Below are 8,365 nucleotides of genomic sequence, written 5' to 3'. Positions count from 1 at the left end.
TTACCAGGGGGAAAGTCCTGAAGAAGGAGGGCGGGGTTGGATTTGATACCCTGCTTTATCACTACCCGAAGGAGTCTCAAAGCGGCTGACATTCTCCTTTCCCATCCTTCTCCACAACACTCTGGGAGGTGAGTGAGGCTGAGAGACTTCAGAGAAGTGTGACTAGCCCAAGGTCACCCAGCAGCTGCATGGGGAGGAGTGGGAACCCGGTTCACCAGATTACGAGTCTACCACTCTTAACCACTGCACCACACTGACTCCCTGAGGAACAGACAGAGAGGCCCTGGAGCATAGTGGTAGCTGGCATACTTTGGCACTGGTAGGGTGGAAGGCCTGGAGACCAACAGTAGGAGGAGCCAGGGCTACAGAGACAGAGAGACAACCAACTAATTCTAGTTTTGTCCCTATCTTCTCCCTGCTGAGGTCTGCAACAGCAATTTTAAGGAGTAGGAGGAAGCTTACAACTATGGCCACCTTCTGGATTGGTTGCAAGTAAGATGGCAAGCCAGTGGGGGCTGTCTGAGGGAAGGAGGCAGAGCCCCAATCACCATTATATATTGTGGGATATCTAGAAAGAACAGTCAAGTTCAACATTTCCCGTTTGCTAGAATGGTCACAGAGAGGAATGTGGCAGTGAGAGAAACTGGAAAAAATAAGTATTTAAAAAATAAACTTATTGAAGCTCCTTTCCAAGAGGTATTCCGGATGCCACCCTCATTACCTTGGGACCTTTGCCCCGCCCCCAACCCAGCTGGCCAATCGGCTGCAGGCGGGGGGCAGGGTGAAGGCAAGGAAAGGGCTAATGCTGTTGAGGCCAACTTCCCAATGCTGCTGAGGCTGACTTCCTTAGACCCCCACCATCAGCGTTTGGGGTTTGGGGGCCGCTGCGGTGGCCTGCCAAGGAAACAGTGGTCCACAGAGGCCAAGGCTGCCCACAGAGGCCTGCAGAGCTCACAGAGGCCGAGGCAGCCGCCAACAGCAGTTGGGTTACGGGGCTCGCAGGCGCTGCAGACGACCTCTTGGACCACTAAGCCAAAGCTACTTATGCTCACAGTGTTCAGTAAATAAACCAGAAAATAACACTTGCGACTGTAAGTACCGTATTTTTCGCCCTATAGGACGCACTTTTTCCCCTCCAAAAATGAAGGGTAAATGTCTGTGCGTCCTATGGGGCGAATGCAGGCTTTCGCTGAAGCCTGGAGAGCGAGAGGGGTCGGAGAAACTCTGCTTGCGGAGAGTTGCCTGCATGCCGAAGCCTGCGCGTGCTGGGCTCCCATGGCTTGCAGAGAGCTGCCTGTTTGGGGGCTGGGGTCGGGGGAAGCTCAGGCCTCCCCCCCCCAAGCCCCGCACCTGGGGGGAAAATAATTTTTTCCCCTTTATTTCCCCCCAAAAAAACTAGGTGCGCCTTATGGGACGGTGCGTCCTATAGGGCGAAAAATACGGTATCTTATTTTTCCTTCTTTTAATAATTTCAATGCGGGGGGGGTGTGTTGACAATAAATTTTTTGCGTACCACCTGACCTTGCTACGCCTCTGAAGCAACCCTAGCATCATGTTGCACCACTAGTTATTTCCAACGCTCCCTGGGGTGGCTGGTGCCCATTGGGGGGTGGGGGTGGGGAAGAAGGAAGGCAGTCCAAATAGTAGGTGGAGCCAGGACCAATAACAGGCAGAGCCAAAAAATTCAAGTTTTAGCCCCATCTTCCTGCCTGCTGAATTCTACAAGGTCAACCCTGAGGCTAAAGACTAGGAGGAAGCTGAGAGTCTGTGCCAATACCTGGACTGGTTGCAAATATGAAGGGAGTTCAGGTGGGGGCTGGCTGAGGTCAGGATGGAACAATGCCCAGTTCGTGTTAATGGCCCAGCCTCCACTTCCTGGGGCACTCAGAGGTCAGCATTAAGCCAGCTAACATGTTTCCATCTCCCATTTCAAGTCAGAGGACATCATTATTACAAGGGAAAACGGGAAGACCATAAAGCTATCTTGTCAGCTGGCACCACTAGGATGCTTTATACCCACCCAAGGATACGGCCCATTGTATTTTTAAAAATGAAGTAATAAATAGCAAGCCCATAAAGGAGAAATATGTATTTAATGGACTTCCTGGAGAGATTTTAGCCGCCTTTATGTTTAAATTTCTTGGTTGATTAGCCCACAATGTCTTCTAATCGCTTGGGAGGATTCTGAGAAGCAAAGCAAAAGATGCCAAGTGTTGGGAAGCCATTTGAGTACAGAGAAGAAGTAATTACAGGGATGCCCCCGACACCTTAGGGAGGGGAGGGTGGTAGCTTGGTGGTAAAGCATCTGCTTTGCGTGCAAAAGACCTCAGGTTCAATCCCCAGTATCTCCAGCTGGAAAAGCCTTCCCATCTGAAGCCCTGGAGAGCCACTGCCAATCAGAGCTCTATTGGCCAATGTCTTGACTCAGTATAAGGTGGATACCTATGTTCCTACCCAGTACAACACAACATTCCACATTTCACAGGAGGAAATAGGAACACAGCGTAACATACTCATTCCCTTATTATGGATAATTAAGAACATAAGAAAAGCTTTGCTGGATCTCTTTCACCACCCTGTTCTCACAATGGCCAACCAGTTTCTACAGAACATCTCTGTCTGTCTGTCTGTCTGTCTGTCTCTAACACACACACACAATGTCTGCTAAAATATCTTCTCTGTCAAATATTGTGCTCAACCAGTTTGTCCTCCAATGACTTAGGAACATAAAGCTGCCCTAACATAAAGCCAGACCATTAGTCCGTCTAGCTCAGTGTTATTTACTGATCCAGGATATCAGTCAGGCGGTCTTTCACAGCCAGCTCATTATTGTCTACACTGACTGGCAGTGACTCAACAGGGTTCGATGCTGAGGACTGAACCTGGGAACTGTGGAGCCCAAAGGATATGCTCTGCCACTGAGTGACACCCCACCCCTTAAAAGTCGTGGGGGTATTTATTCTTTGAATTCAAAATATTACTGGCTTGAATGAATTAATTCATTTATATCTCACCTTGCCTCAAAAGAGCACAGTGGCATATCTGATTCTTTTTTTCCCTCCCTCCCTCACACACACACAAATTGCCTTCACTCTAACACAATAGAAGACTGGACAAGGTTGAGTAGGCACAAGACAGCACACAAGTGCATCAGCTTGCTAAAGCTAAGCAGTTCTGGGTTTGGTCAGTGCCTGGACAAATGGCCACCTGGAAACCACCTTGCAGGCCATGAGGAAGAAAGCTGGGATACAATGATGTAATAGATAGGTAGATAGGTAGAGCTGGTGGCTAGCATTTCCCCCCACTGTGCCCTGGACATTGTGCTAACCCAGGATGCTGCTGGAAGGGGGAATGGTAGCTACCAAAGGAGACTAACATACTTTTGCAGCAGCCAACATTTTGTTTTCCTCATAATACCTTGAACTAATGTAACATTTGGGATGCTGCCAGAGAAGTGTTTGCCAAGTGGTTAAAAAGTGGGGGCAGCCTACTACTCTGCCATACTACAAAGGAAGTGCCCACCCACCCACAACCCTTTGGGAAGGCTCACCCACCAAGGAAGGGCAGTAGCTCAGTGGTAGAGCAATTGCATTACATGTAGAAGGTCCCAGGTTCAGTCCCTGGCATCTACTGAGGAAGGTGGGGAAAAGCCACTGCCAGACACTGTGGACAATACTGAGCTAACTAGTCCAGTGGTTTCCCTTGGTATAAGGCAGCCTCCTGTGTTCATATAGCTTCGGCGAGACATGGGTCAGGGATAGAGCACATTCTTTGCATGCAGAATGTCACAGATTCCATCCCAGGCATCTCCAACTAGGGATGGGAATGTCCCATGTCTGAAATCCTGGTGAGCTGCTGCCAGACAGTGCAGGCAATAGTGAGCTACATGAACTGAAGCTCTGACTCTGTATAAAGCAACATCCTAATTTGCTATGAATTCAGGGGGGAAGGGGCAGTTTGCTGAGCTCTTCCCTCAAAACCCACAGTCTTCAACAGCAAATGCCACTTATCCTACAGAGCAATGGGGTAGCCTGCAGTGTAGAGGGGTGGGTGTGTTTTCTCTTCATGTATGGCCAGGTCACCTTGACACAGGAAATTATAATGCTGCAATCTGACTTCCTGCATTGTTTCTTTTCCCCTGAAATGTAAATGACTTGTGTTAATCCCTTCTGAGGCTTTTCATCATTTCTTTAAGATGTCTGAGCATCCAGACTCAACAGTTTCCAGCAATACAACAGGGAACCAAAAACTATGGAAGCAGATGGAGTGCTACCACCAGCATCAATAACTTATGAGTGGATTAGAGACTGGATTCCAGCTGGTACCCTCTTGATCTTTTATTAGCACACAAAGTTATTAATTACAGGTCTCAGATTGATGTTGGAGGCTTCCTAGCCGTATGGTGTTGGGCAACCTCAGTATCCATGTTGAGACCACTTGACTGTTGCCAGATATTAACAATCTGCTAGACAAACAGGGTGTTTGGTTCACATGTAAGACTTATCAGTCAATCTAACCTAAAGGTAGTGGCTCTCCAGGGATGAAGACAGAGGCTTTCCCCCAGCCATACCTGGAGAAGGTGGGGATTGAACCTGCATTCAAAACAGGTGCTCCACCACTGTGTTATCAACTGTCACCTAAAAATGAAATAAGATCCCAGTCCTCATGGTTCTCAGAAAGAGGGCCGTACTAGATAGGAATTTAGGGAGCTGCCTAATGACAAGTGAAATTTCTGGTCAATCTTACTCATTCTTGTCCACACTGACTGGCAGAGGCTCTCCAGGGTTTCAGACTGTGATCTCTCCTAACCCTAAACTAGAGATGCCAGATATTGAAGCTGGGACCTTCTGCTTGCAAAGTACAAGCTTTCCCACTAAAAGAGCATCCATACACGAGACACAGCTGTACAACTGTAGAGATGTTTTTAATTGCTTGTAGTTTGTCATATTTTGTATTTTAACTGATTTTATCTTCCTGGTACACCACTTTGATAGCTTTTGGTTGTGAATTGGTTTATAAATCTGCACATAAAAGAGAAGCAAATAAAGAGGAAAGTCTGAACCACCCTGCAGCAACAGTGCCTGCCCATCAGAGACGGTGGCTCTGGAGGGTCTCAGCTGAAGTCCATGTTTCAAAGAAAGCTCTTTTATTCCTTTGAAATGTACTACACCTACAGATTAAGAAGGGACGTGGCAGAATTTTGACAGGGGGAGAGTCAGAAGAAAAGATTAAGAGCTGGAGAGAATGACTTTAAACTGTGACACTCTTCAAGGTCAACTGAAGTAAGCCTGCTCTTTTGTCTTTAGAAGCCCAGTCAATTCAAAAAAAAAATGCAGCCTGCAGTGTAGAAGGGTATTTTCCCTTCCTTCAACTGCATTAATATGTGAATGGAGTAGAGTTGGACTTGTGAAGAGTCCCTGCTTCAAATCCCTACTCGTCTACAAAGAATGCTAGGCCAGTATACATCTCGCTCAACCTAGCCTACATTTATCTATAGGCAATATCTCAGACAGGCATCTGCATGAGTTGGACATTCCCTCTGCCCACCAAGAGGTCATCCACCATCAATTGTCCTAAGGGGAGGACTCCAGGACAAGAGAGAGAGCCAGATAAAGACCACCTGGACACTCCTGCCACCACCATTTTCTGTCCCATTATTCCAAGAGAAGGGAACCATCTCAAGGCAAAAACAAAAACAAAAAACACTTCAGAGCCTGCTCTACTTCAGCTATTTGGAACACAGGAAGCTGCCTTATTTTATTGGTCCATCTAGCTCAATACTGTCTACACAATGACAGATATCAGCTCTCATTTTGATAAGGTAGCCTTGCCACATAGAGATATGTGTTGTCAGGAGGACTATGCAGCATGCTATATTTATTTTAAAAGCATATAAATGGTGCTCAGGCATATCGATATGGTTTTGCTTTGTAAACCCTCTCAGAGCTCACCTATGGTGGGTTAAATGCTCACTCAAGGAAATGTCCCATTTCAGGCAACATCGATATGGTTTTGCTTTGTAAACCCTCTCAGAGCTCACCTATGGTGGGTTAAATGCTCACTCAAGGAAATGTCCCACACCCTCTCAAGTAATCCATCCCTAGAGGGAACCTGATGCAGACTTCTAGCCATGACACTGGCGGGTGGATCTGCATGGGAATGTTACCTTCATAGAGTAGACACCACCCTCCATCCTGGCAAGCAGAAGTTGTCAGAGTTCAAGGACACATCTCAGTAAGGCAAAAAAGACTCAAGGAAGATGCAGAGCAAGACCAGGAAGGGGTGCAGCTGAAGAGAGAGAGAGTGGCTTGGGAAGAGTTAAGAAGAAGAAGAAGAAGAAGAAGAAGAAGAAGAAGAAGAGGAGGAGTTTGGATTTGATATCCCGCCTTTCACTCCCCTTCAGGAGTCTCAAAGCGGCTAACAATCTCCTTTCCCTTCCTCCCCCACAACAAACACTCTGTGAGGTGAGTGGGGCTGAGAGACTTCAAAGAAGTGTGACTGGCCCAAGGTCACCCAGCAGCTGCATGTGGAGGAGCGGAGATGCGAACCCGGTTCCCCAGATTACAAGACTACCACTCTTAACCACTACACCACATTGACTGCATTCACCCCCTAGGCCTCAGGTTTCCTATCCATGCCATAAATTCTGGTGTCCAATCCAAATAAACCTCTTCCTTCTCTGAGTTGCTGGTCATTTTCTGAGTCTCCATGATGATGATGAAATTATTAGTGAATTTTCTAATGGGCACCTGTAAAATTAATGCTGCTACTGCTACTAATACATGTCACCCAGTGCAACTTGCTGTTTTCCATTGACCCTAGACATTTATCCACCTTTCTTTCCCTTTTTTGCTGCTCTTGCTGACCAGGAAAAATGGTGCTCATCTTTCTGCAGTTTGCAAAATGAAGATAGGGGGGGGGGGACCCAGGACTCACCACTAGAACAAGAAGAAATATGTGATGTTAACAGTTCACTGAGCTGTGATATGAACAAGCTGGGTGTTGAAAAAGAAATCTGAGCTTAAGAGTACATTTCCAGTGTTAATAAAGATTCCTTCTTTTGTTGTATATTTCCAAACACTGATTCTAAGATAGGTGTCATCTGTTTTCTTCTGGAATTAGACATTCAGACAAATTTAAGGCTCCGTGGTCTCATTTGTCCTTGTTAAGTGGTAGTGCTAGGAGCCTCTGCTTTTTTAAAATCCTCCATCTTTCACTTTTCACTATTATTTTGTGGCTATTGGCACATTCCAAGACTTTCGGGTATCTGGTGAAATGCCCTCCATTCCTACCGCATGTACCTTTTCTCAAGACCATTTCAATTCAGTCTTGCATTTCCATGTGCCAAGATTATGCTACAGATCATGAGCCTGTGCTATAGGATTGCATTTACATCCTGATGACAGAAAGGGAGAGAACTCAGTTCAGGATGCAGGCTGGAGATGAAGAAGCATGCCCTTGCCTCTTCATGAGAACCTCATAAGGATCATAGAGTTGGAAGGTACTCCCAAGGGCACCAGACCCCCTGCAATGCAGGAATCTCAACTAAAGCATCCATGACATATAACCATCCAAACTTTGCTTAAAAGCCTCCAAGGAAGGAGAGTCCACAACCTCCTGAGGGAGACCGTTCCACTGTCGAACAGCTCTTACTGTCAGAAAGTTCTTCCTGACTTTTAGCTGGAATCTCCTTTCTTGTAACTTGAAGCCAATGGTTGAACTCCTACCCTCCAGAGCAGGAGAAAACAAGATTGCTCCATCTTCCATGTGACGGCCCTTGAGAATACCCCTCAGTTCCAGTTAAATGGTCGATATACAGATTTGATATGTGGCATTTCTGTTACTAGAGGCCCATGGGACTTCTGTGGCTTGGAGTGCTTTTAACAAGCGCCATCTTGTTTGCCAGCATTGGTGTATCTGGATCAGAATAACATGGCTGCTGTAGTCCATGTAATGGTAACCTTGAGGCATAGTTCCAGCAGTGTGATCTACTGGGCCTGCCCTTGGACCTAGTTCAGAAGCTTCAACTAGCATAGACTGCTGGTGGGGACAGTTGGCCAACAGGATGTGACACCTCTGCTAAAATATCTGCATGGGCTGCCCATATGCCACTTGATCAAGTACAAGGCTTTGAGTAGCTCTACAAAGTCCTGAACAGCTTGGATCCAGGTTACCTTAAGGGTCATTGGTTCAATTACTGAGATTATCTGAAGGAGCACTCTCAGTTGTCCCCATTGTTATAGAGGCACAACCAGGCTCAGCTGGAAGTCAAGCATTTTGTATTCCTGTTCCCATGACATGGAACACTCTTCTGGCAGAGAGTCAATAGGCTTCCTTGTTCTGTTTTAATTGGTTTTTCCTCTCT

At 46.6% G+C, this 8,365-nt stretch overlaps 1 long non-coding RNA gene across 1 annotated transcript; it reads left to right on the top strand.

Annotated features, from left to right (window-relative positions):
• Positions 1–310: 310 nt before the first annotated feature.
• On the top strand, positions 311–7,080 carry LOC310836563. The gene is made up of 2 exons (XR_014560150.1): positions 311–492; positions 6,870–7,080. It is a non-coding gene; the product is annotated as an uncharacterized lncRNA (long non-coding RNA).
• Positions 7,081–8,365: the final 1,285 nt, after the last annotated feature.

The sequence above is a fragment of the Podarcis gaigeae genome (genome assembly GCF_964106915.1).
Source record: "Podarcis gaigeae genome assembly, chromosome: Z".
In the NCBI taxonomy this organism is placed as follows: Eukaryota; Metazoa; Chordata; class Lepidosauria; order Squamata; family Lacertidae; genus Podarcis; species Podarcis gaigeae.
The sequence above is the reverse complement of the archived record's forward strand: the minus strand, read 5'-3'. Positions and strand labels throughout refer to the sequence as shown.